Source organism: Misgurnus anguillicaudatus, chromosome 9 (assembly GCF_027580225.2).
Source record: "Misgurnus anguillicaudatus chromosome 9, ASM2758022v2, whole genome shotgun sequence".
In the NCBI taxonomy this organism is placed as follows: Eukaryota; Metazoa; Chordata; class Actinopteri; order Cypriniformes; family Cobitidae; genus Misgurnus; species Misgurnus anguillicaudatus.
The window spans coordinates 29,430,058-29,455,042 of NC_073345.2; the positions used below are offsets into that span (position 1 = coordinate 29,430,058).

Below are 24,985 nucleotides of genomic sequence, written 5' to 3' on the forward strand. Positions count from 1 at the left end.
ACACAGGGAGGTTATTAAACCTGACCAACTGTTCTGGACACCTCATCCTCCTCGATTAAATCAGTCTCTCTCTCTCGGCTGTACATGCGCTTCAGTTTATAGGGCTGGTGTGCTGTATAAATTTACTGCTCTTTCACTGTAGTGGACAGAAGAGGCCTGTGGGGCATCATTATGAGCTTGAAGGGAGAACAAACTTGTTAAGCTTGATAGATGAGAAGATCTAAGCTTATTGGTCCACTTACTCTTCATCAAGATCAATATGTGCCATACATTTTCTAGATTGGTTGCTAGGGTGTTGCCAGGGTGAATGTTACCTGGTATTGGTTAAAAAATGATATCTATAGATATGCAATTTCTGTGATTTTTTAAAAAGTGACTTACTCTGCAAGTGAGCTATACAACAAAACATTTTCCAGCAGGTGGAAATTATATTTTAACCCTTTAATGCATAAACAGTGCAGTACCTCAGGTCTTTAGAGACCCAGGATGTCAGTAGTGCATAATTTTAACATTGTATATTTTTAGAATCTATTTGATGACAAATAAAATGTCAAAATGTATTGACATATGATTTATTTTTTCATTCTGTAATTGTTAATGGAGTATAGGTCATTTTATACTAATACACTGCAAAAAAATAGCTTTCTTACTTAGTATTTTTGGCTTATTTTCAGTAGAAATATTATGTATTTTCTTGATGAGCAAAATGACCTAAGAGAATGAGTCTAGTTTTTAGACAAAAATATACAATTTAAGTCAATTTGTGCTTAATACAAGCAAAATTATCTGCCAATGGGGTGAGAAAATTTCGCTTAAATTAAGTGTTTAAGAAAAAATAAATCTTATTTCATAACTTTTTTTCTCACCCCATTGGCAGATTTTTAAGGACAATTTCACTTAAATTGTATATTTTTGGCTAAAAACTAGACTTATTTTCTTAGGTCATTTTGCTTATCAATAAAAAAACATCTTAATTTAAGAATTTTTAGATATTTCTATTGAAAACAAGGCAAAAATACTAAGTAAGAAAGTCATTTTTTGCAGTGTAGAAATTGGCATTATACATTCCGGGATGATAAACACCCAAATATGTAATGATTGATGAAACATTCATGCATTTTAACCCTTACTATATCCAGAATCTTAAAATATTGCCAAAGTCTCAAATAGTCAAGAATTGTTGTTTACACACGATGCATTTTCATCCTAACACTAGATGGCACCATAGAGAGTCCATTGCATAGTGCATGAGTGTATTTATAGATGCATACAAAATAGGTTGAAAATACAATGAATCTTTGTAGCGCAAAAATGTTAAACCTCCATCACAAGTCAAACTTTCCAGTTGCCGGATTAAAAGGGAGGGGTCACCACGGCAACAGTTTGATGTTCCCAGTATGTTTAGTGACCTCTGTCTCTCCTTGTGCATTGTGGGAAATAAAGTATCGGCAGCTGTTGCACAGTGTGTGACCCGTGCACCGCATCCAGCATGACTGGCCGACGTAACCATAGTGATTCATTATGACACAGGGTTCTGGATCCTTTCGGATATAATGGAGTATATTTTCATTTTGGTACAGCGAGAAAAGCTCCTATTGCTAACAGCAACCATCATGATAAGACTGTTTATGCTATTTATTACACACACAGTTAAAGTCAATAAAACTTAATTGAACTGAATCAGAATCCTCTGTCATGAGAGCTGTAAAATACATTTTAATTCTGGAGCGTCTGTGTTTAATATGTTGATAACATTTAGGGCTATAGCAAATGGGCCATAAAAGCAACTAATAATTGTAACCAGACGTTTGGTTGGATAGAGAAGACTGCTTAGCTCGTTACAAAAGCTGAATATATATCAAACATATTTGCATGCTGTAAATAAAACATGCTAGACATAGAAACCTTAAAATTTTGTATATATTTTGCACTGTTAAAAAAATCCGTAGAAATTGCAGCTGGGTTGCCGGTAACTTTCCGTAGATTTATATTTATGTTATTTACTGGCAACATTTTGTTCAAAGTTAAATGAACATTAAACATTTACAAGTCTTTGTCTTTACAGAGTAAAACTAAAAAAACAGCATCAAGCAAAACATTCTGGGAAACAAAATCTGAAGCAAAAAAACAGAAAAAGGTTGATGATGATATCTGGTTCCCAGAATGCTTTGCATGAGGCTGTTATTGTATAGTTTTATCCTGTAAAGATAAAGACTTGTTAATATTTAAAATTTATTTAACTTTGAACAAAAACTTGCCAGTAAATAACATAAATTTAAATCTACTGTAAATTACCGGCAACCCAGCTGCAATAACATTGCAATTTCTTGGAATTTTTTACAGTGTATAGTCTTATACCGTTACGTTAAAAACTGACTATTAAAAAAGTGGGGAATGTGCAAGTATAAACGTCTTGTAGAGACAGGGCAGATGTCTTATTTATCAATGTTTTAGCAGACGTCTCCGTAAAGTGCAGTCTGGGTAAAGAATTATATAAATTTAAATCCCTTGTTTTAGTCAGATTTGTATTAAGGCGTTTAGTTCGGTTCTCTTTGTTCTTTTGGTCTGGACTAAAAATGAAAAAAAAATATCCTGTTTTTAGTGTTGACACTGCCACTTTTTACAGCAAACCGAACACTGTAAAAAAAATCCGTAGAAATTTGCTGCTGGGTTGCCGGTAACTTACCGTAGATTTAAATTTATGTTATTACTGGCAACATTTTGTTCAAAGTTAAATGAACATTAAACATTTACAAGTCTTTGTCTTTACAGAATAAAACTAGAAAAACAGCATCAAGCAAAACATTCTGGGAAACAAAATCTGAAGAAAAACCAAAAAAAGGTTGATGATGATTTCTGGTTCCCAGAATGCTTTGCATGAGGCTTTTATTGTATAGTTTTATTCTGTAAAGATAAAGACTTGTTAATATTTAAAATTTATTCAACTTTGAACAAACTCTTGCCAGTAAATAACATAAATTGAAATCTACGGTAATTTACCGGCAACCCAGCTGCAATAACATTGTAATTTCTTGGAATTTTTTACAGTGTAGTCTTATACCGTTACGTTAAAAACTGACTATTAAAAAAGTGGGGAATGTGCAAGTATAGACGTCTTGTAGAGACAGGGCAGATGTCTTATTTATCAATGTTTTAGCAGACGTCTCCGTAAATTGCAGTCTGGGTAAAGATTTATATAAATTTAAATCCCTTGTTTTAGTCAGATTTGTATTAAGGGATGTTCAGTTTGGTCCTCTTTGTTCTTTTGGTCTGGACTAAAAATGAAAAAAAAAATCCTGTTTTTAGTGTTGACACTGCCACTATTTACAGCAAACCGAACACTGTAAAAACATTTCATAGAAATTTGCTGCTGGGTTGCCGGTAACTTACCGTAGATTTAAATTTATGTTATTATTGGCAACATTTTGTTCAAAGTTAAATGAACATTAAACATTTACAAGTCTTTGTCTTTACAGATAGAAACTAGAAAAACAGCATCAAGCAAAACATTCTGGGAAACAAAATCTGAAGCAAAAACCAAAAAAAGGTTGATGATGATTTCTGGTTCCCAGAATGCTTTGTATGAGGCTGTTATTGTATAGTTAATATGTACTTGTTAATATTTAAAATGTATTCAACTTTGAACAAACTCTTGCCAGTAAATAACATAAATTCAAATCCACGGCAATTTACCGGCAACCCAGCTGCAATAACATTGTAATTTCTTGGAATTTTTTTACAGTGTAGTCTTATACCATACGTTAAAAACTGACTATTAAAAAAGTGGGGAATGTGCAAGTATAGACGTCTTGTGGAGACAGGGCAGATGTCTTATTTATCAATGTTTTAGCAGACATCTGCGTAAATTGCAGTCTGGGTAAAGATTTATATAAATTTAAATCCCTTGTTTTAGTCAGATTTGTATTAAGGCGTGTTCAGTTTGGTTCTCTTTGTTCTTTTGGTCCAGACTAAAAATGAAAAAAAAAAAAATCCTGTTTTTAGTGTTGACACTGCCACTATTTACAGCAAACCGAACACTGTAAAAACATTTCGTAGAAATTTGCTGCTGGGTTGCCGGTAACTACCGTAGATTTAAATTTATGTTATTACTGGCAACATTTTGTTCAAAGTTAAATGAACATTAAACATTTACAAGTCTTTGTCTTTACAGAATAAAACTAGAAAAACAACATCAAGCAAAACATTCTGGGAAACAAAATCTGAAGAAAAAACAAAAAAAGGTTGATGATGATTTCTGGTTCCCAGAATGCTTTGTATGAGGCTGTTATTGTATAGTTAATATGTATAAAGACTTGTTGATGTTTGGAATTTATTCAACTTTGAACAAACTCTTGCCAGTAAATAGCATGGATTTAGGTGTGCGGTAGTTTACCAGCAACCCAGCTGCAATACCATTGTAATTTCTACTAATTTTTTTTGAACCTAAAGGCATATAAGGTAACAACCTTTTTGGTTGGCTTTTATGACATGTATTTAGCGACAGATTTTGCAGACCATCCAAAATCAATGCTGTGTGCTATGAGAGTATTTTTTTAAATGGAAATAAAATCAAAAACAAAACACAATTGTATTTTACCAGTAAAAAAAAAGTGCCAGAAATTCCTCCAGACAACGCTCTTCTAAATGCAAAATTGTGTGATTTTTGGGGTCACATCTTATCACTTCCTGTTTCCAGCTGGTTAAGATGTCTTTGGTTTTGTGAAGCGGACAGAAACCGCTGAAAAGGTACGTGGGTCTCGGTCCGCTTCACAAAACCAATACGCTTCTTTGGAGCGTATAAAGGTTCGGGTGGCAGCGCTCACACTTACTCAAATGATCTACACCAGCTAAACAACCACATCAACGAATTTTAATCAAATTACGTGTGAACACATCCTAAGATTACAATCAAAATATGATAAAGCTGATATGTTACTCTTGATTTGGCCATACCTGTAGTTCATGATGCACTTGCTCTGAAACAAAAGTATTAGACATTCAAAAATGTAAACATGGCTCTTTTTTATGATTTTAAATAAACATTGAGTTTAGTACCTGAAAGCTTTGGAAGATCTCAATAACTCACACCAGCCGTACTTCATACTGCCCAACTCCATCAACTTAACACTGAATCCTGTTGAAAGTACCGCAGAGGCTCCAATAAGATTTATAAAAACCATCACAGTCAACAGAAAGTAGCCTATCCTGATATAAAGAAGCTCATTTACAGGTTTGTGTTTTTGGAAAAGTAAACTTTGGTGTATGAAATACAGGAAACGGAATGGGACAAACACATTAACGGAAGATTCCACTTTCATTAAAAAATGTTTTCCTAAAAAAAAACGTAATTTCTTTTCGACTGAAGAAAGAAGGACATAAACATATTTGATGACATGGGGGCGAGTTACTTTAAAAATGAGGAGTATTCCTTTAACCCTTGAAAATCCAACCACATTCAATCTTATGTACGCACTTTGCCCACACATTTTCTGGCCAGCTTCATTCATTTCAAGAAAATCTTCTTCCCTAAACGACACTTGATTTATTTTACTTTGACATTTTCTCATTTCCAGTGCTGATATTGTTTTCCAACCTTGGATACCTTGGATTATAGTGCCTTTTCCATAAATTATCCCAGGATATTCAGGGAATCCAGCAAGGTCTTTGTTTGATGATGACGCATAGATCTCGAAATCAAACCCCAATTCAGATAGAATACTAAAGAGTATCATTTAGTCAAAATACTGTAGGGAGTTTTTGGTCAAATATATTGACAACAAAGTCTGATATCTAAAGTCTGATAAAATACATTTAACTGATTCAGCCAAAATTATATTTATTCAAATACATGGTTTGGCGAGCCAGTAAACGGTCTCAGGAAAAGCTGTCCAGTTCACATTTTAAAGGGGACATTTCACAAGACTTTTTTAAGTGTCTCCAGAGTACGTATGTGAAGTTCTAGATCAAAACATCATATAGATAATTTATTACATTAAAATTGCCACTTTGTAAGTGTGAGCAAAAAATGTGCCATTTTTAGGGGGTTCTTTAAAATGCAAATGAGCTGATCTCTGCACTAAATGGCAGTGCCGTGGTTGGATAGTGCAGATTAACTCTTTCGCCGCCATTGACGAGATAACTCGTCAATTAAGAGAAAACGCTTCTCGGCTTTCCGCAATACCGCTTTTATCTGGTAAGTAACTTCCGCAACTTATACAACCCGGAAGTAGCACCTCATGTGAAAGAGAAAGAACTCTCTGGAAAGATTTTCTGGAAGGGATTAAACTTTTGTGAAAATCATGAAAAATGCTGGTGCTGGCTGGCAACTTTTTTTAAAAAAACACTGTCTGGGAAAGAGTTAAGAGGCAGCATTAATCCCTTCTGACATCACAAGGGGAGCCAAATTTCAATTACCTATTTTTTTACATGCAGAGAATGGTTTACCAAAACTAATCTACTGGGTTGCAGGGTCGTAGCACAAGGTCCCGGGCCCTATGCATAGGCAGTCCTGATGGGCCCCCCATTTTAGTTTTCTAATCACTACATAAACAAACTGTATGATAACCAAGCAAGATATTTTATTTTGCTGAATGAACAAGACATTACATTTTTACATTACTTAGAACATTTATTTGTATTATGCGTTATTACTTTGAGGCATAAATTAAATCTTAAATATGCCATTTTAGTTTTGTACATTAACAAAAAGCTCCATTCATAATAAAAGACAAACAAAACTTGTCACTAGTCATTTTTATTTGGAGACAAAAGGCAAAACGAAACAAATGCTATTGCTTACATGCTATAGCTTCCTCAAATGTATAGCTTATACTAACACCAGTCGCTCAACTAACATAAACAAAATGCGCATGCAGATGGACTAAACCATTTGGCGCATTAGCAAGGGGTGGGACTGTGAGACTTTAGATTTTTTAGGTTTTTTTGTACAAAATGTAGTCAGTCAAACAATTATTCAGCCAATACACCCACTTTACATTTCATTTGACATTCATTATGAAATTTAATTAGCAAATGAAAATGTTCAGGTAAAATAAAACATATTTCAGACTTTTCAAGGGCCCCTCTTTCCTTGGGGCCCTGGTAATCAGTACTGGTTTTACCCCCAGTCCGACGCCACTGCTGGGTTGATCTTATTCACATTTTAGGTAAGCACTGGGGACCCAATTATAGCACTTAAACATGGAAAAAGTCACACTTGGTAATCTAATGGAATTAAACTGTTGACATGAATCATAAAGATTTTAAAATGTGCTTGTTTTATTAAGACATCCTTACTTTTCATCCTGTATAGCTGTATGTGTCAGTTTTATCTGATCAGTAAGGATGTCTTTCGTCGTGTTGTTTTCGTCAGGTTCTCTGCTGATATTGATAGATAAGTATGTTGCTGGCGGTTAGTATCTGCTCTTCTTACTGCTCATGATAATATTTGTCCCCTTTTGATGAAATCTACGAAGCATGCTTGAGTTTTATCTACACCTGACTCTTTCTTCATCTGTTTTTAGTGCCTGACTAACAGCATAGGTTTGCACAATTGTATGTGTTGCGTGTTTGTTGATGTTTGTTTGTAAGTTGACGGGTGTTATCACATCACACATTGACATTTGTCTGTGTTTAAAACTATTTAATATTATTGTGAATTACAATGTCAACATTGGACAGTCATAAGGCTTTGGATTGACATGATAGTATCGGACATGTTATGTGTGGTTTTTGCGTCATATAAGTTGCTATACTTTATTTTGCATGTGAGTGTTTATCTATATCTGCATGTGAGGAAGCACACTGTGTTTTTGTGGTTTGTAGATAGAGCATGTGTGGACTGTATATAGACAGAGAGAGAGAGAGAGAGAGAGCATGCATATGCGTGTGGAATCTGAAACTAAGCTCCTCTCACACTTCTTGAACCAATCTCTCTCACCCAATCTCTCTCTCTCTCTCACCCAATCTCTCTCTCTCTTTCTCTCTCAGAGGTCGCTCGCAGTAGTCTGCGGTGTGTGAGAGAGAGAGAGACAGCATTATCGGCAGGGCTCATGTAGTATGTGTATGTAAAGACTCTCTTGTTAGCATTCGGCAGTCGTGTGTGTGTTTTGTGTATGTTTAGGGGTTGAGCTCAGAGCCCCCGTGGATGTCCTGAGAACGAAGGGAGGCTGTGGTTTCCCCCAGAGACCCCTGCATGCAGATGGTGTGAGCAGTCAGGGGAAAAGTTTATGACAGTTCTGTATTCTGTTCACGACTGCCCCATGGATCTCAGTGATTTTATGGATACAGCGGCAGACTTTTTATCGGGCTGTTTTTCTTTGATTCAGTAATGCACTGGTGTTGGACTGGATTGAATCTTGGAGTCACAGTGTGAATCTTGGATTTTCTTCCTTTTGCCGGATCTGTCTTGGATCTCATTTTTAAGGGTAAGAGTAAGGTCATGTTTTCAGTATTTTGTGTAATGTTTATGTTGATATAAAGTTGGCTGTTTGTATGCAAGTGTTTCCCATAATTAATGTGTCTGTGTTTCTGTGTGCGCGTGTTTTGTCAGGCTGTCATCATGTAAAGATTAGTTTGCTTTAAAGAACATGTTTCTCATCATTTGTAACTGATGTGGATCCAGAGATCTTGCGTATGTATGTGTTCATGTCTGCCATAGCCACTAAACACATAATTAAATATAATCATTGTGTGTGTGCTGTAGTTAAATCTTATTTTTGTTTTATCAGTCACTTTTTCTATTTCTGTTGTAAACACGCTGGTTGCCATTTAAGCCACCCAATATAAACCATGAATTATCATTTATGTACAGAAAATATCAATCATTGCAACATTCGAAATATTATACTGTATTTGTATATCATATTGTATGTTGTAGATGTGCTTTTTATGATCGTACCTGTATATGTGATTACAAAGCAAGGAAAAATTACTAATAATTAAAAGAAATTTAAGTATTAGTATTCCCTCATTTATTTAACTTAATAATTAGGGCATGGTATTCGTCAGCTAATGTATTTGTGTAAATCCAAATGCTTGCCCAAATGCCATAGACTTCACTGGCCGACAAAACAAGGGTCACATTTCTACAGCTGTTCTTAATAGGATGAAGAAATTTGCAGAAGTGTTGCTGGTTTCTCGGAGAACTGTTAAAATAGCACAGATGTTCCTCTTTTGCATTCAAGCGCAGAGCGTCTTTTTGTTAAAACACTTGTGGGCATCCGGAGGAAAATGTTTATCAGATGTTATCTCAGGTGATTTAATGGAGTTCTCGGTTATGTTTTCAGTGCCAAATTTGTCTCTAGTTCCTCTTTAGGAGAAATAAAAAGGCACCAAGGCAACAATTTAATTGGGTGTCTTGGCAAATCTGAGCACAAGTTAATTTCTTGAGCTCCCTTTAACAATTTTCAAAAAGGCACATGAGATTACAAGTATATTTAGTTTCTGCATAGTCATCAGACTATTTATTATGTCGTTTGAAACCTCTTTCTTTTTCTTAATAAAAACCAAATGCAGTATTTTTTAAAAAGTGTTGAAAGCAGAAGAGTAAATGTCCTCAGGACAATCAAAATATATGACACAAGTCGAGTGGAGTTATTTATTTAACACATTCGGGTAATTTTAAAGCTTGGGTCACCATTATAGGTCACCACTCCCATAATAACCAGAAAACCCCAACACTAAAAATGTGCATTTGGGTTATGAAGAACAAAGAAATGCATTGGGGGTTCATTTCACTTCAAGAAAAGGTTCTTCACAGCAATTTCATAGAAGAACCATTTTTTTGGTTCCTCAAAGAACCATTCAGTCAAAGGTCATAGACGAACCATTTCTTTCTTACCTTTAAATAATTTAAGGAACTTTTTTAAGTATATTTAGTTTCTGCATAGTCATCACACTATTTACTCACCCTTACATCGTTTACAACCTCTTTCTTTTTCTTCAGAAACCAAATGCAGTTTTTTTAAGTGTTGTCTCTCTTTCACAACGTAAAAGTAGAAGGGTATAAATGTCCTCAGGACAATCAAAATATATGACACAAGTCAAGTAGAGTTATTTATTTAAAGGAACAGAATGTAGGATTGTAGCCAAAACTGGTATTGCAATCACAAAACTTGTGGCTAAAACTGGTTCTGCAATCACACAACTAGTGGCCAATACACAACATGACAACATAAACATCAGTTGAGGGCTGCAACTCCACTTTTTAAATGACAATATCCTGGCCATAACACTGTTGTCAGTGGTATAAGTATTTGAAATGAAAATGATTTCTTAATGTCTAGTGACATATCAGGGCCATTTTATGATTCATTGATATAAATTTCTTACATACTGTTCCTTTAACACATTTGGGTCATTTTAAAGCTTGAACATTTTTCTGGCAACTATGGGTCCACCTCGGTCACCAATATGGGTCACCACTCCCATAATAACCAGAAAACCCCAGCACTAGAAAATGGACACTAAATTTGGGTTCATTTGGGTTATGAAGAACAAAGAAATGCATTGGGGGTTCAAACAACATGAGAATGAGTTTTAATATTTCAGTGAACTATATCTTTAAGTAAAGTTTATTCGTGAAAGTTCTTGTCTGTGTATAAATATATCCTTCTTATACTGATTCAGTTCATTGCTTTTGAATCTAATGTGTTATCTGAGGAGAGAGAGAGAGAGAGAGAGAGAGAGAGAGAGGAGAGATGATGAGATTATAGACTTTGAGATGCATATACAGTACAGGGGTGTGAAAAAGTGTTGGCCCCCTTCCTTATTTTTTTATTTAGTTATTTTTTGCATGTTTGTCACATTTTAAAGTTTCAGATCATCAAACAAATTTAAATATTAATCAAAGATAACACAACATGTAGTTTTTAAATGAAGGTTTTTATTTTGAAGGAAAAACAATATCCAAACCCACATGGCCATGTGTGAAAAAGTGCTTGCTCCCTAAATCTAATAATTGGTTGGGTCACCATTTGCAGCAACAACTGCAAACAAGTGTATACGATAACTTGAAATGAGTTTGTTACATTATTGTAATTCAGCCACATTGGAGGGTTTTCGAGCATGAACCGCCTTTTTAAGGTCATGCCATAGCATCTCAATAGGATTGAGGTCAGGAACACACAGTTCAGAAAGCCATTGGATGATGATGTATCCTATGTTCTGTATGTCTGTGACTGTATCAGTTTTACTTTTGGGGGACTTTACTATAGACCCCCAGGTGCTCTAAGTGAATTCACGCATTTTAGACCATAAAACATTTTTTGTTACATACAACAAACATCATCTCACTATCTGCTTGCTGCCTGTCCGCTGATCAAACTGTAATAAAACGCAATCTCTGTAACCAGCCCAGGCTCCACAAACTGCAATAAAAACAAAGTGACCAAACCAAACAGAAACTGTAACAAAGTGTTCCATCCAATTAACGACAAGAATGATTTAAGGTTGGGTTTGGGCGCGTTCATGAAAGCACGGAAGGGAGGGGGAGAAGTTAGCTACGCTCCGTTTGTTTGAAAACAGTTCAAACATCAACAAAAAGTGACGTCTCACAGATTCGCTTAGAGCGCCTTTAATTATTTAATTATCAAACTTAGAATTAACCCCAGAGGTTTCTCCTATAATACTTTAAAGATAAGGTTTTGTAATAAAACTCATACATTTCCGATTAATATGGTTACTAAATTGGGTTTCAATTTGCATACACCGTATTTTTCGCTCTATAAGCCGCGTTTTTTTCATAACTTGGCTGGTGCTGCGTCTTATAGTCAGGTGTGCCTTTTAAGTCAGTATAAATTAATTTTGACATTTATGAGGCAAGAGACAACATTACTGTCTACAGCCGCAAGAGTCCGCCATATGCTGCGCCTGTATTTTTGTAATTCAATGGATTCTGAATTGTGGAATGACGAGTCTGCGAACTTCACGCTAGTTGGCTTGTTCGGTTAATTTAGCCTATTCAACCTTCCAGGTAAGTTCTGTATGCTATGATTTATCGTTTAAAAAACTGATAATATTACTTTAACGTACAGACATCTATTCAGCCTGCTGTTCTGTCTGCTATTGTTTAGTTGAATAACTTGTCTTTCCAGATTAAATGTCTGTTCTTCGGCTTGGATTTTGTGAAATAATTTCCTAAATAAATGCAACGTATGGTCCACTGTGACTTATATATGTTATTTTGTCTTATTTTAATGACGCATTTTTGAATGACTTTGGTGCAGCTTATAGTCCGGAAAGTAAGGCACTTTTAAAAAGAAAGGTGCTTAAAAGGTTCCTCACAGCAATATCATATAAAAACCATCCAGTCAAAGGTCATAGAAGAACCATTTCTTACTTACCTTTGAATAATTTAAGGAACTTTTTTTACTATTTTTTGAAACAGAAAGGTTCTTTAGATGTTAAATGTTTATTTATGGAACTATGCAGCCAAAAATGGTTCTTATTTGGCATGAAGAATCTTCATTTTAAATATATGTGTAAATACTGTGATACAGTATCTTGCTGTCTATTAACTATTGGAGACTTTCTGATTTTACTTTTAAGTGCTTTTTATAGTCAAGGTCAAACCCAGCAGTGAATATATAAACCCAATCAGAAATTCTATTCATTACAGGTTGCCACTACAGTAGGTTTTCTATTTATATCGACCGTTGTCTCTCCATGAGATGCCCCTGTGGATTACAGTAGCAGGCACTTCTGTTGAAATTTCCCTGAATGAGTCAGAAAATCATATGCCCACATGTGGTTTTGCACAGATGTTGGATCATACGAGGGGATTTTATATAAAAAATGTGTTGTCAACAGGTCTTACAAAGAAAACAACTCATTCATTTCTATACATAGTTTATCCAAAATAATACTTTACTGTTGTTGTTTTTTTAGATCTTCCCAACAAAAAACAAATTCTAAAAATGCTGGTTTGGTTCAACCCATGGTTGGGTCAAAAAAAGACATTTTATAGGCCAACAGTTGGGTTTGTCCACATCCATACTGTATTTTACCCAGCCATGGGTTGAAACAACCACAGCCCAGCATTTTTTTTTAAGATTGCGGGTAGTACATGATAAAACACCATCTAAATATACATCTCTCTAAATAGCTGCTGTAGTGAAACAAAATGAATGCAAAGACTTTGGAAATGGAAGTATTTGTTTTGAAACGGGCTCCCTGATGTCATCGCGAGCTGATTGGACAGTGTGTGTTATTATGACATCACAATCACATGACAGGGCGGTGTGTTTCACGCTCAGTTTGGTTGACTGCTGCCCTCAGCATTACAGACGCCGGTAGCAGTCAGGAGTCGCAGACCAACAGCTGTCAGACATACAGACAGACAGATGGCAGGAGTAATGCCTCAGACGTGCTTGTTTTAGATCACACATATGGACACACACACATAAACCTACTGAAAACTGCTGATTAATGATGCACTGATCTTAACACTTGTTTGATAAATAAATGAGAGTCAGAAAAATGGTCCCTAGCTGTCACTGGGTCAGTACCCTTTCAAAAACTACACATTTGCGCCAAAAGAGTTCATATTATACCTCAAAATTGCATATTGATACCGCATGCATATCTGTACCTAAATGATACATGGTTTTATGACGTGACGCTAATTATTTTGTGTCCGTATTGTTCAATTAAATTTAAAACTTGCATACATTCTCTTTTTGGAGGACCAAATCTAAAATTTCTGGTTTTATTTCGTTTTGAAAGAATATTTGGGGGATAATTGCAAAAATGTCAATGTGGTGTAACCGGTCTGGTTTAACTATTTTTTTTTTATTAAAATATACATATATTCATAAATTTTTTTGGATCTATCTAGTTTAGTGTATGATTTTTTTACCTACATTTTTACATAATTTTTCAAAGATTTTTCAAAGAGTTGTTTTCAGCATATGTCAGGACAAATATTACAAAACTTTACATTATAAAAAATATTTTATTACATTATAAAATATTATAACAATTTATTTAAAAATAAATAAATAAATAAATAAATAAATAAATATATATATAAATAAATATATATATATATATATATATATATATATATATATATATATATATATATATATATATATTGATATATATATATATTGATATATATATATATATATATATATATATATTGATATATATATATATATTGATTTATTTATTTATTTTATATATATATATATATATATATATATATATATATATATATATATATATATATATATATATATATATATATATATATATATATATATATATATATATATATATATATATATATTAGTATTATTTTTTATGATTACGCTTACATGCCATCAAGGTTGAAAAATATTTAAAGGTGCTATTTGTAAGATATTTGCAGTAAAATGTCCAAAAACCACTATTGACACGGGGCAGTGCAGTCTCCTGTCAATGATGACGTTAATATCCACGTTACCCTTTGTCACCGACTTTACTGACGTAAAAACCACATGACAACAGTGGTCGAGTTCGAAAAAATAAAATGGCGGCCAAGGAAGCGACTGGAGAACAAATTTTGTGTAAATAAAGGTATATTTTCACTTTTTACACATTTTATTTGCATTTCTAGGAAGAAATTAGTATTGTAGTTTTCAAATATGTGATTAGTTATCACAAAGGCGCTCTCTGTTTATATTTCAAACACGCTGCCTTTGAAGTGCGTCCGAAAGCCTTTCTCTGAGCTGCCTTCATGCCTCGGAAGTCATTTTCTCATGAGGCAGTGAGGCAACAAGTCACTGGCTTGAGTTTTCGGACGCAGCCAGTGTCGTGGACAAATGCGGAACTATGCGTTATCGCCTGTCGGGCTACGCGCTTGCTTATGGACTTATGGATTACTCTTTACCGTCTGCCGCTGGTTGTGTCAGCAAAGACAGCTCACGTAAGCGGGCCAACCAAACGACCCAAGAAGAGTTTGGAACAAAACGAGAAAAAGAACGAGGATCAATTTGGTGTTGCATTATCTGGATGGAGAGAGCTTCGCGACAACATTTAACTAGACAGAGATTCTGATCCTGCTTGTGTTTTTACGCGATGGGTGAGTGGTTTTGATTCGTAACCCTTCAAAAAACGTATGCTATATATTGATCACAACATTAGCGTGTAGACTGTAATCAGCGCGTCTTCCCGCGGACGATATGCACATCAAAGGTATTGTACAGCAATATAAATGGTAATTTTAAGACACTTCACAATAAGATTTGTACTGTCAATACATTATGTGAAAAATCATTGTAGATTGTAAGTTGAATACCTAATTCTGTTCTATGTTAACCATCGAATTTGGACTAATACTTTAACATCTATGACTAACAATTTCGTTCTGAACATCACATATAAACTTACATAATGAAATAAACAATGTCATCAAACATTTATAAAAAATCAACATTTATAAGACTTGATTACCTTATCCGTCAACGTGATTTCTCGTTCGCGTCTGATTGATGGCCATCAGCGGTTGAGTTAAAGACTTCAAATCCCATAATTCCACGCTGCTTCAGAGCATCATTAAACAACGTCATTTGATGTTATTGTGTTTTGGCGCCTACGAAATTCTACAAATTCCACCTTTAATAATTATTATTCTTTGGCACAATTGGTGGTTACACCATTTAACATTTTCAGGTCCATTCAGTCTTAACTTTCATAAAAATGGTGCAAATGTAATTTTTTATTGCATAAAATTAACATAAATACACCATGTGCATTCAAATAACCCTGATGCGTGATTTTAAGAAGATTTTTGAATTCTCATTTTGCCAAACCATTTTTGTCACTGACCCACATATTAGGACCTTTATAAAGAGTATAAGGTGCACTTCACATTTCACGTCTAAAACGCGACCACGCCGCTTTCCTCCTTCTTTCCAAAATGCTTGGGTGCTCCCGTAGCGTCTGCCGTTGCTAAGCAACCTAAGCGTTGTGAGACAAATCTGCAAAACATGGCCTACCATCATGTTTGTAACAGTCTTTGTATTAGGAACACACCCATAATCCCTAAAACATTGCTAAGGTGGGCAGCTCTCTGCTTTATGTATAGATGAATTGGGGAAAGTGGTGGGAACACAAACCCTTTAAAGCTGTAAAAGGGGCAAACAAAGCCATGTCAAACACGGAGGCCTGATCTGTGTGCCCAGCCCCATCGCATTCCCATGTAGAGAGTAAACACACAATGCAAGCAAAAAGACCTGGAGCTGACTAGATGCTAAATTAAGCTAACAGGTAGAGGAACGCTCACAATGGAGGGCAGAGGAATGCTCAGTTACTCTTTTTGTCTAGCTTAACAAAAGCTCATCATTCATGTCAGCGCAAAATGCAACTTTAAAGAAAGTTAAGGCTTCTTATTTAAACAGTGGATGTGAATTAAAGTAACCATGCATTGTCTTCGTTTGCATCCTATGGAAGAATGATGGTAGTGATGGCAGAAATGTCATTTTTGAAAGGACCGCTCATTTTTTGCTTCTTTTATGGCTTTGGTGCCCAAGGAAAAACTTTATAAATGTGATTGAAGTGCCTGTTACAGAAAACTACTGTGATGTATTCCTCAGTTTAGTGCCAGCAAGCACTACCAGCCAAACATTGTCATAAACATCCCGATTTCAATTAGACATGAAAGCAGACCTGAGCAGAATGTTCAAATCGTGTTTCAGTGCATGATCGATACTGGCATACATCCATGTTTAAGCAAGAACATTTCTGTCCGTTTTGATGAAAGCCAGTGACTAGAAGCATCTGCCAAGTCGATCTTTACATCGACCAACAGAATAAATGCCATTGTTTACTTGTTCTCATCTAGAAAGGCTTATTTCCTCTCCGAGATTGATCGGGAATGATTAATGAAGTGTGTGTCATTGGCTGAAGTCTGCGGTGGTGACTGGATCTGCATTTTAATGTCAGAGTTAGAGAAACTTTATTGCTTTCTTAGTCCTGCTGCAGTTTCTGTAGGGAACGCAGAGGAACAGACGGCTTTAACACATATAGCAGCAAAGACAACACAGGTGTCCAGGTCATACATTTCAGATGATCTGTGAATATAAGGAGTTATTTTATACATGATTTATCAAAACGCTGGATCTCTGCTTGAAAATGGACATATAGTTCATAGAAATAATGAACGTTATTTACTCAACCCGCAGGCTGCCTGAGATATACTGTATGTGACATTTTCTTTTTAGTATATATAGTAAAAATGATTTTTAGCTGAAACCCATGATCCCCGATGATTCATAAAATTCATAAAAAGTAAAAAAAATGCAGATACAAGCAGCACAAAATGAATCCCTGTGGCTCCAGGTTATAATGTTGCAAATAATGTTTAGTTTCTTGCACAGGCTGATCATTTTACTTTATAAAATAGGAGGTCAGGAGCCGTAGGGATTAGTTTTGTGTTGGCTGATCTGCTTTTTATGACTCAAAGAACTCACACCTCTGGACTTGAATATTACGAATAACCAAGTAACACGGTTTCAGCTAAAAATAGAAAAATATATAGTCAGATATACAGATTTTGTAGCTTTATTTCTAAGAGTGTGAATGAGAAAATTATAAGCAAATTTTCATTTTGTGTAAATTATCCCATAAGGAATAAACATTATCTGTAGATTTGACTCTCAAATGAACTGTAAGTCTGTAATTTCTTCACTTGTTTATCCAACTGCTTAAAAAAGTAAGAAGGAACTATGTTTTTCTGATAAAAACAGGAACCACGGTCCTGGATTACTAGCAGGCTTTTGAATTATCTGCAACTGTTTTGGAGAATGTGCACGTTAATCTTGGAATACCCGAAGGGCTTGAAGATATGAAACTTTAGAGAAGGATCATAAATGTAGGAAAATTGACCTTTAGAAAAAATGTAGCATTCATACATTATAAGCCAAAAATTGTCACAAAAGGGCATTGAAATGTTTTAATGTTTCATCTGAGATTCTGAAATATCTCAACTATGGTTTTGCCATAAATACCATGGTTTTATCATTCAGGGATGCATATTTGCATATTGATACCGCATGCATATCTGTACCTAAATGATACATGGTTTTATGACGTGACGCTAATTATTTTGTGTCCGTATTGTTCAATTAAATTTAAAACTTGCATACATTCTCTTTTTGGAGGACCAAATCTAAAATTTCTGGTTTTATTTCGTTTTGAAAGAATATTTGGGGGATAATTGCAAAAATGTCAATGTGGTGTAACCGGTCTGGTTTAACTATTTTTTTTTTATTAAAATATACATATATTCATAAATTTTTTTGGATCTATCTAGTTTAGTGTATGATTTTTTTACCTACATTTTTACATAATTTTTCAAAGATTTTTCAAAGAGTTGTTTTCAGCATATGTCAGGACAAATATTACAAAACTTTACATTATAAAAAATATTTTATTACATTATAAAATATTATAACAATTTATTTAAAAATAAATAAATAAATAAATAAATAAATAAATATATATATAAATAAATATATATATATATATATATATATATATATATATATATATATATATATATATATATATATATATATTGATATATATATATATTGATATATATATATATATATATATATATATATATATATATATATTGATATATATATATATATTGATTTATTTATTTATTTTATATATATATATATATATATATATATATATATATATATATATATATATATATATATATATATATATATATATATATATATATATATATATATTAGTATTATTTTTTATGATTACGCTTACATGCCATCAAGGTTGAAAAATATTTAAAGGTGCTATTTGTAAGATATTTGCAGTAAAATGTCCAAAAACCACTATTGACACGGGGCAGTGCAGTCTCCTGTCAATGATGACGTTAATATCCACGTTACCCTTTGTCACCGACTTTACTGACGTAAAAACCACATGACAACAGTGGTCGAGTTCGAAAAAATAAAATGGCGGCCAAGGAAGCGACTGGAGAACAAATTTTGTGTAAATAAAGGTATATTTTCACTTTTTACACATTTTATTTGCATTTCTAGGAAGAAATTAGTATTGTAGTTTTCAAATATGTGATTAGTTATCACAAAGGCGCTCTCTGTTTATATTTCAAACACGCTGCCTTTGAAGTGCGTCCGAAAGCCTTTCTCTGAGCTGCCTTCATGCCTCGGAAGTCATTTTCTCATGAGGCAGTGAGGCAACAAGTCACTGGCTTGAGTTTTCGGACGCAGCCAGTGTCGTGGACAAATGCGGAACTATGCGTTAGCGCCTGTCGGGCTACGCGCTTGCTTATGGACTTATGGATTACTCTTTACCGTCTGCCGCTGGTTGTGTCAGCAAAGACAGCTCCCGTAAGCGGGCCAACCAAACGACCCAAGAAGAGTTTGGAACAAAACGAGAAAAAGAACGAGGATCAATTTGGTGTTGCATTATCTGGATGGAGAGAGCTTCGCGACAACATTTAACTAGACAGAGATTCTGATCCTGCTTGTGTTTTTACGCGATGGGTGAGTGGTTTTGATTCGTAACCCTTCAAAAAACGTATGCTATATATTGATCACAACATTAGCGTGTAGACTGTAATCAGCGCGTCTTCCCGCGGACGATATGCACATCAAAGGTATTGTACAGCAATATAAATGGTAATTTTAAGACACTTCACAATAAGATTTGTACTGTCAATACATTATGTGAAAAATCATTGTAGATTGTAAGTTGAATACCTAATTCTGTTCTATGTTAACCATCGAATTTGGACTAATACTTTAACATCTATGACTAACAATTTCGTTCTGAACATCACATATAAACTTACATAATGAAATAAACAATGTCATCAAACATTTATAAAAAATCAACATTTATAAGACTTGATTACCTTATCCGTCAACGTGATTTCTCGTTCGCGTCTGATTGATGGCCATCAGCGGTTGAGTTAAAGACTTCAAATCCCATAATTCCACGCTGCTTCAGAGCATCATTAAACAACGTCATTTGATGTTATTGTGTTTTGGCGCCTACGAAATTCTACAAATTCCACCTTTAATAATTATTATTCTTTGGCACAATTGGTGGTTACACCATTTAACATTTTCAGGTCCATTCAGTCTTAACTTTCATAAAAATGGTGCAAATGTAATTTTTTATTGCATAAAATTAACATAAATACACCATGTGCATTCAAATAACCCTGATGCGTGATTTTAAGAAGATTTTTGAATTCTCATTTTGCCAAACCATTTTTGTCACTGACCCACATATTAGGACCTTTATAAAGAGTATAAGGTGCACTTCACATTTCACGTCTAAAACGCGACCACGCCGCTTTCCTCCTTCTTTCCAAAATGCTTGGGTGCTCCCGTAGCGTCTGCCGTTGCTAAGCAACCTAAGCGTTGTGAGACAAATCTGCAAAACATGGCCTACCATCATGTTTGTAACAGTCTTTGTATTAGGAACACACCCATAATCCCTAAAACATTGCTAAGGTGGGCAGCTCTCTGCTTTATGTATAGATGAATTGGGGAAAGTGGTGGGAACACAAACCCTTTAAAGCTGTAAAAGGGGCAAACAAAGCCATGTCAAACACGGAGGCCTGATCTGTGTGCCCAGCCCCATCGCATTCCCATGTAGAGAGTAAACACACAATGCAAGCAAAAAGACCTGGAGCTGACTAGATGCTAAATTAAGCTAACAGGTAGAGGAACGCTCACAATGGAGGGCAGAGGAATGCTCAGTTACTCTTTTTGTCTAGCTTAACAAAAGCTCATCATTCATGTCAGCGCAAAATGCAACTTTAAAGAAAGTTAAGGCTTCTTATTTAAACAGTGGATGTGAATTAAAGTAACCATGCATTGTCTTCGTTTGCATCCTATGGAAGAATGATGGTAGTGATGGCAGAAATGTCATTTTTGAAAGGACCGCTCATTTTTTGCTTCTTTTATGGCTTTGGTGCCCAAGGAAAAACTTTATAAATGTGATTGAAGTGCCTGTTACAGAAAACTACTGTGATGTATTCCTCAGTTTAGTGCCAGCAAGCACTACCAGCCAAACATTGTCATAAACATCCCGATTTCAATTAGACATGAAAGCAGACCTGAGCAGAATGTTCAAATCGTGTTTCAGTGCATGATCGATACTGGCATACATCCATGTTTAAGCAAGAACATTTCTGTCCGTTTTGATGAAAGCCAGTGACTAGAAGCATCTGCCAAGTCGATCTTTACATCGACCAACAGAATAAATGCCATTGTTTACTTGTTCTCATCTAGAAAGGCTTATTTCCTCTCCGAGATTGATCGGGAATGATTAATGAAGTGTGTGTCATTGGCTGAAGTCTGCGGTGGTGACTGGATCTGCATTTTAATGTCAGAGTTAGAGAAACTTTATTGCTTTCTTAGTCCTGCTGCAGTTTCTGTAGGGAACGCAGAGGAACAGACGGCTTTAACACATATAGCAGCAAAGACAACACAGGTGTCCAGGTCATACATTTCAGATGATCTGTGAATATAAGGAGTTATTTTATACATGATTTATCAAAACGCTGGATCTCTGCTTGAAAATGGACATATAGTTCATAGAAATAATGAACGTTATTTACTCAACCCGCAGGCTGCCTGAGATATACTGTATGTGACATTTTCTTTTTAGTATATATAGTAAAAATGATTTTTAGCTGAAACCCATGATCCCCGATGATTCATAAAATTCATAAAAAGTAAAAAAAATGCAGATACAAGCAGCACAAAATGAATCCCTGTGGCTCCAGGTTATAATGTTGCAAATAATGTTTAGTTTCTTGCACAGGCTGATCATTTTACTTTATAAAATAGGAGGTCAGGAGCCGTAGGGATTAGTTTTGTGTTGGCTGATCTGCTTTTTATGACTCAAAGAACTCACACCTCTGGACTTGAATATTACGAATAACCAAGTAACACGGTTTCAGCTAAAAATAGAAAAATATATAGTCAGATATACAGATTTTGTAGCTTTATTTCTAAGAGTGTGAATGAGAAAATTATAAGCAAATTTTCATTTTGTGTAAATTATCCCATAAGGAATAAACATTATCTGTAGATTTGACTCTCAAATGAACTGTAAGTCTGTAATTTCTTCACTTGTTTATCCAACTGCTTAAAAAAGTAAGAAGGAACTATGTTTTTCTGATAAAAACAGGAACCACGGTCCTGGATTACTAGCAGGCTTTTGAATTATCTGCAACTGTTTTGGAGAATGTGCACGTTAATCTTGGAATACCCGAAGGGCTTGAAGATATGAAACTTTAGAGAAGGATCATAAATGTAGGAAAATTGACCTTTAGAAAAAATGTAGCATTCATACATTATAAGCCAAAAATTGTCACAAAAGGGCATTGAAATGTTTTAATGTTTCATCTGAGATTCTGAAATATCTCAACTATGGTTTTGCCATAAATACCATGGTTTTATCATTCAGGGATGTGTCAGGCAATATATATATTTATACAACAGTTATTTCTGGTTCTCGAATCTGATTGGCTAAGAGCTATGCGATATTGTACTGATAACGGCACAGTAACCGCTTCACCTTTCGTATCATTCCGCCACCTAGTGAATGGAGGTCCTAAACAGGCTCATCTCTGAATGGAAAAACACAGACGCCCTGTTTTGAATCACTCTCCGTGTGTCTCATTAGTTCACTAGCTCGTAAATCAGTCTGTGAATCCCCAATCGGAAGTTATTATTCCGTCAAAGATCAGCGCTCTTGGATGTTACGTTAAGGTTAATGGGAGTAATGTCTTGTCACATCGTGTGGACGATTTACACTTGGAAAGAGGAATGTAAACACTCATTTTTTTCTGGAGCTATATCTCTTATCAAAACGCGAAAACACCGTGGAACTGCAGGTAAGCACCGCAGCTTTTAAATGTGGACATTGATAATTTATTTAATCGCGACGTGACTATTAAAACATGTTATGAGATATGGCCACTGGTATATTTATAAGCAGCATGCAAAAACATCTCTCTGACACTTATAAAAAAACTGTTTTATATAGTACTGACAAGAACAAAGTCTAATAATAATCGTGTGCTCGTATCGCGTTAAAATGAAATGGTAAACCAATAGTAACATTATAGAAGTATAGTTTTATTAACTTTTACCTTGCGCCAAAACAATAACAACACAAAAGACACTAAATATGAATAAGAAAACAAGTAATAGTTTCATCATGACACCAAATACTGGTGATTTTATCAAATTTTTGACCATTAGGCCAACATGAGAGCCAGGGAATCCCTGTCAGAGATGTAGCCCAGAGAGGGCGGTGGTCAGCGGGGCGAGTGAACACTGACGTCCGCTCATGCTTTGGTTCTCATACGTACCGAATCTCACTAAGCAAACGTTCAAACAGGCGCTATCTTTACGATTGAACTAATCTTAAAACTACACTTTGTGACCAAAAAATTGTAATATTTAAAAACGGCAAATCTGTCCATTGAGTTAATATGAGATTCAAAGCAGCCGAAAGTGTTACCTGTCATTCTGGCCGCCCTCAAATCCGTGGCGGAAGAAGTAGTTCTCAAACAAAGAGGCTTTTAAAATTACTCCGTTGTTGTTTTCTAGTTTCGTTTTTCAAGCGTGTGCCGTCGAACTGTTGTATAAAAGCAATATCGCTCTCGGAGTTGTGTGATATAGCACAGTGTTTTTCACACAACTGACTTATCTGCCCTTACGAAAATTAACCATGGTTTTACTACAGTTAAAACCAAAAAACCATGGTTACTGTAGTAAAATTATAGTAGCCTAACTACAAAATTACCATGGTTTTGACAACCATGGTTTTCAAAAACCATAGTTAAACCATGGTTAGTGTAGTAAAACCATGGTTTTGCTGATAGTAATCAATACACCAAAAAACCATGGTTACTACACTTTTACCATAATAATAGAATCATGGTTAATTTTCGTAAGGGTGTATACTGCTGTTTTCACTGTCCTCAAAACAGGCTGATGTCTTCCTAAGTCCCTCCTTCAGAAATACGTAATGAGTTCTGATTGTGTAGTTTGTTTAGTGTGTTGTGATTCGATAGCAGCTTAGCTTAGCTGGTGACTGACGTATTCCTGTGGGCAGAGTTTAGTCAATAAACTGTCATTAAAGCAGAAAGTAGAGGGCTGTAGTCCAAACCAGCCATTTGCTGCTTTGAAAGGTGAATTCTGTTAAAGAAAATATATCGCCTGGCAGTGAACTTTGAGCTTTATCATTTTACAGGTATTATTTATTCCATTATAGCAACATTACACACTAACTAGGGTTTAAAAATGAGACCAGAAAGAACATGAACTTTAAAAAATAAAGGTGCCATATAGGTATCTAACCATTTTTGGCTGTATGGTTTCATAAAAAACCTTTAAAGGGGATATTTGACAATACTTGTGAAAGTATAGATGTAAAATTATTCTTTGGTGTCCCCAGAGTACGTATGTGTAGTTTTTGCTCAAAATACCCCACAGATAATTAATTATAGCATGTTAAAATTGCCACTTTGTAGGTGAGCGAAAATGAGTGAAAAAAGTTTGAGCTGATGAAATGTTAACACTAATCGCCATAATGGTGGTTTGTTGAAATCAAAACTTAATTGTGCTGTCAATTATTTTCTTTCTCTCTCTCTCTCTCTCTTTCTCTTTCTCTCTGCACTAAATTGCAGTGCCGAGGTTGGATATTGCAGATTAAGGGGTGGTATTTTTATAATAAGATCCCCTTGTGATGTCACACATTTTAATGGCCTATATTTTTACATGCTTGCAGAGAATGGTTTACAGAAGCGCTGGGGACCAAATTATACCTATTTCATTGCTAAAAACAACATTACTTTGTGTATTTGGTGTAATACAATGTGTTTGCGTGATTTATGGTTAAAAACAAATTTTTTTCCACATACTATGCATTTTTGTTGCTCCAGATATCCTGCCTTCCTCAAACGCGTTGA

The 24,985-nt window shown here is 34.9% G+C and overlaps 1 protein-coding gene across 3 annotated transcripts in view; it reads left to right on the forward strand.

The window, feature by feature from the left end:
• The first annotated feature begins 7,984 nt into the window (after positions 1-7,984).
• The window catches only part of arhgap24 (Rho GTPase activating protein 24), a 139,047-nt gene continuing 122,046 nt past the window's right edge, over positions 7,985-24,985 (forward strand). For 2 of the 3 annotated variants that reach the window (XM_073871465.1, XM_073871464.1), the window contains exon 1: positions 7,985-8,426. The gene's annotated coding sequence lies outside the window, so the exon portion shown is untranslated. The remainder of the gene's footprint in view (positions 8,427-24,985) is intronic. The other variant, XM_073871466.1, reaches the window with a different exon arrangement.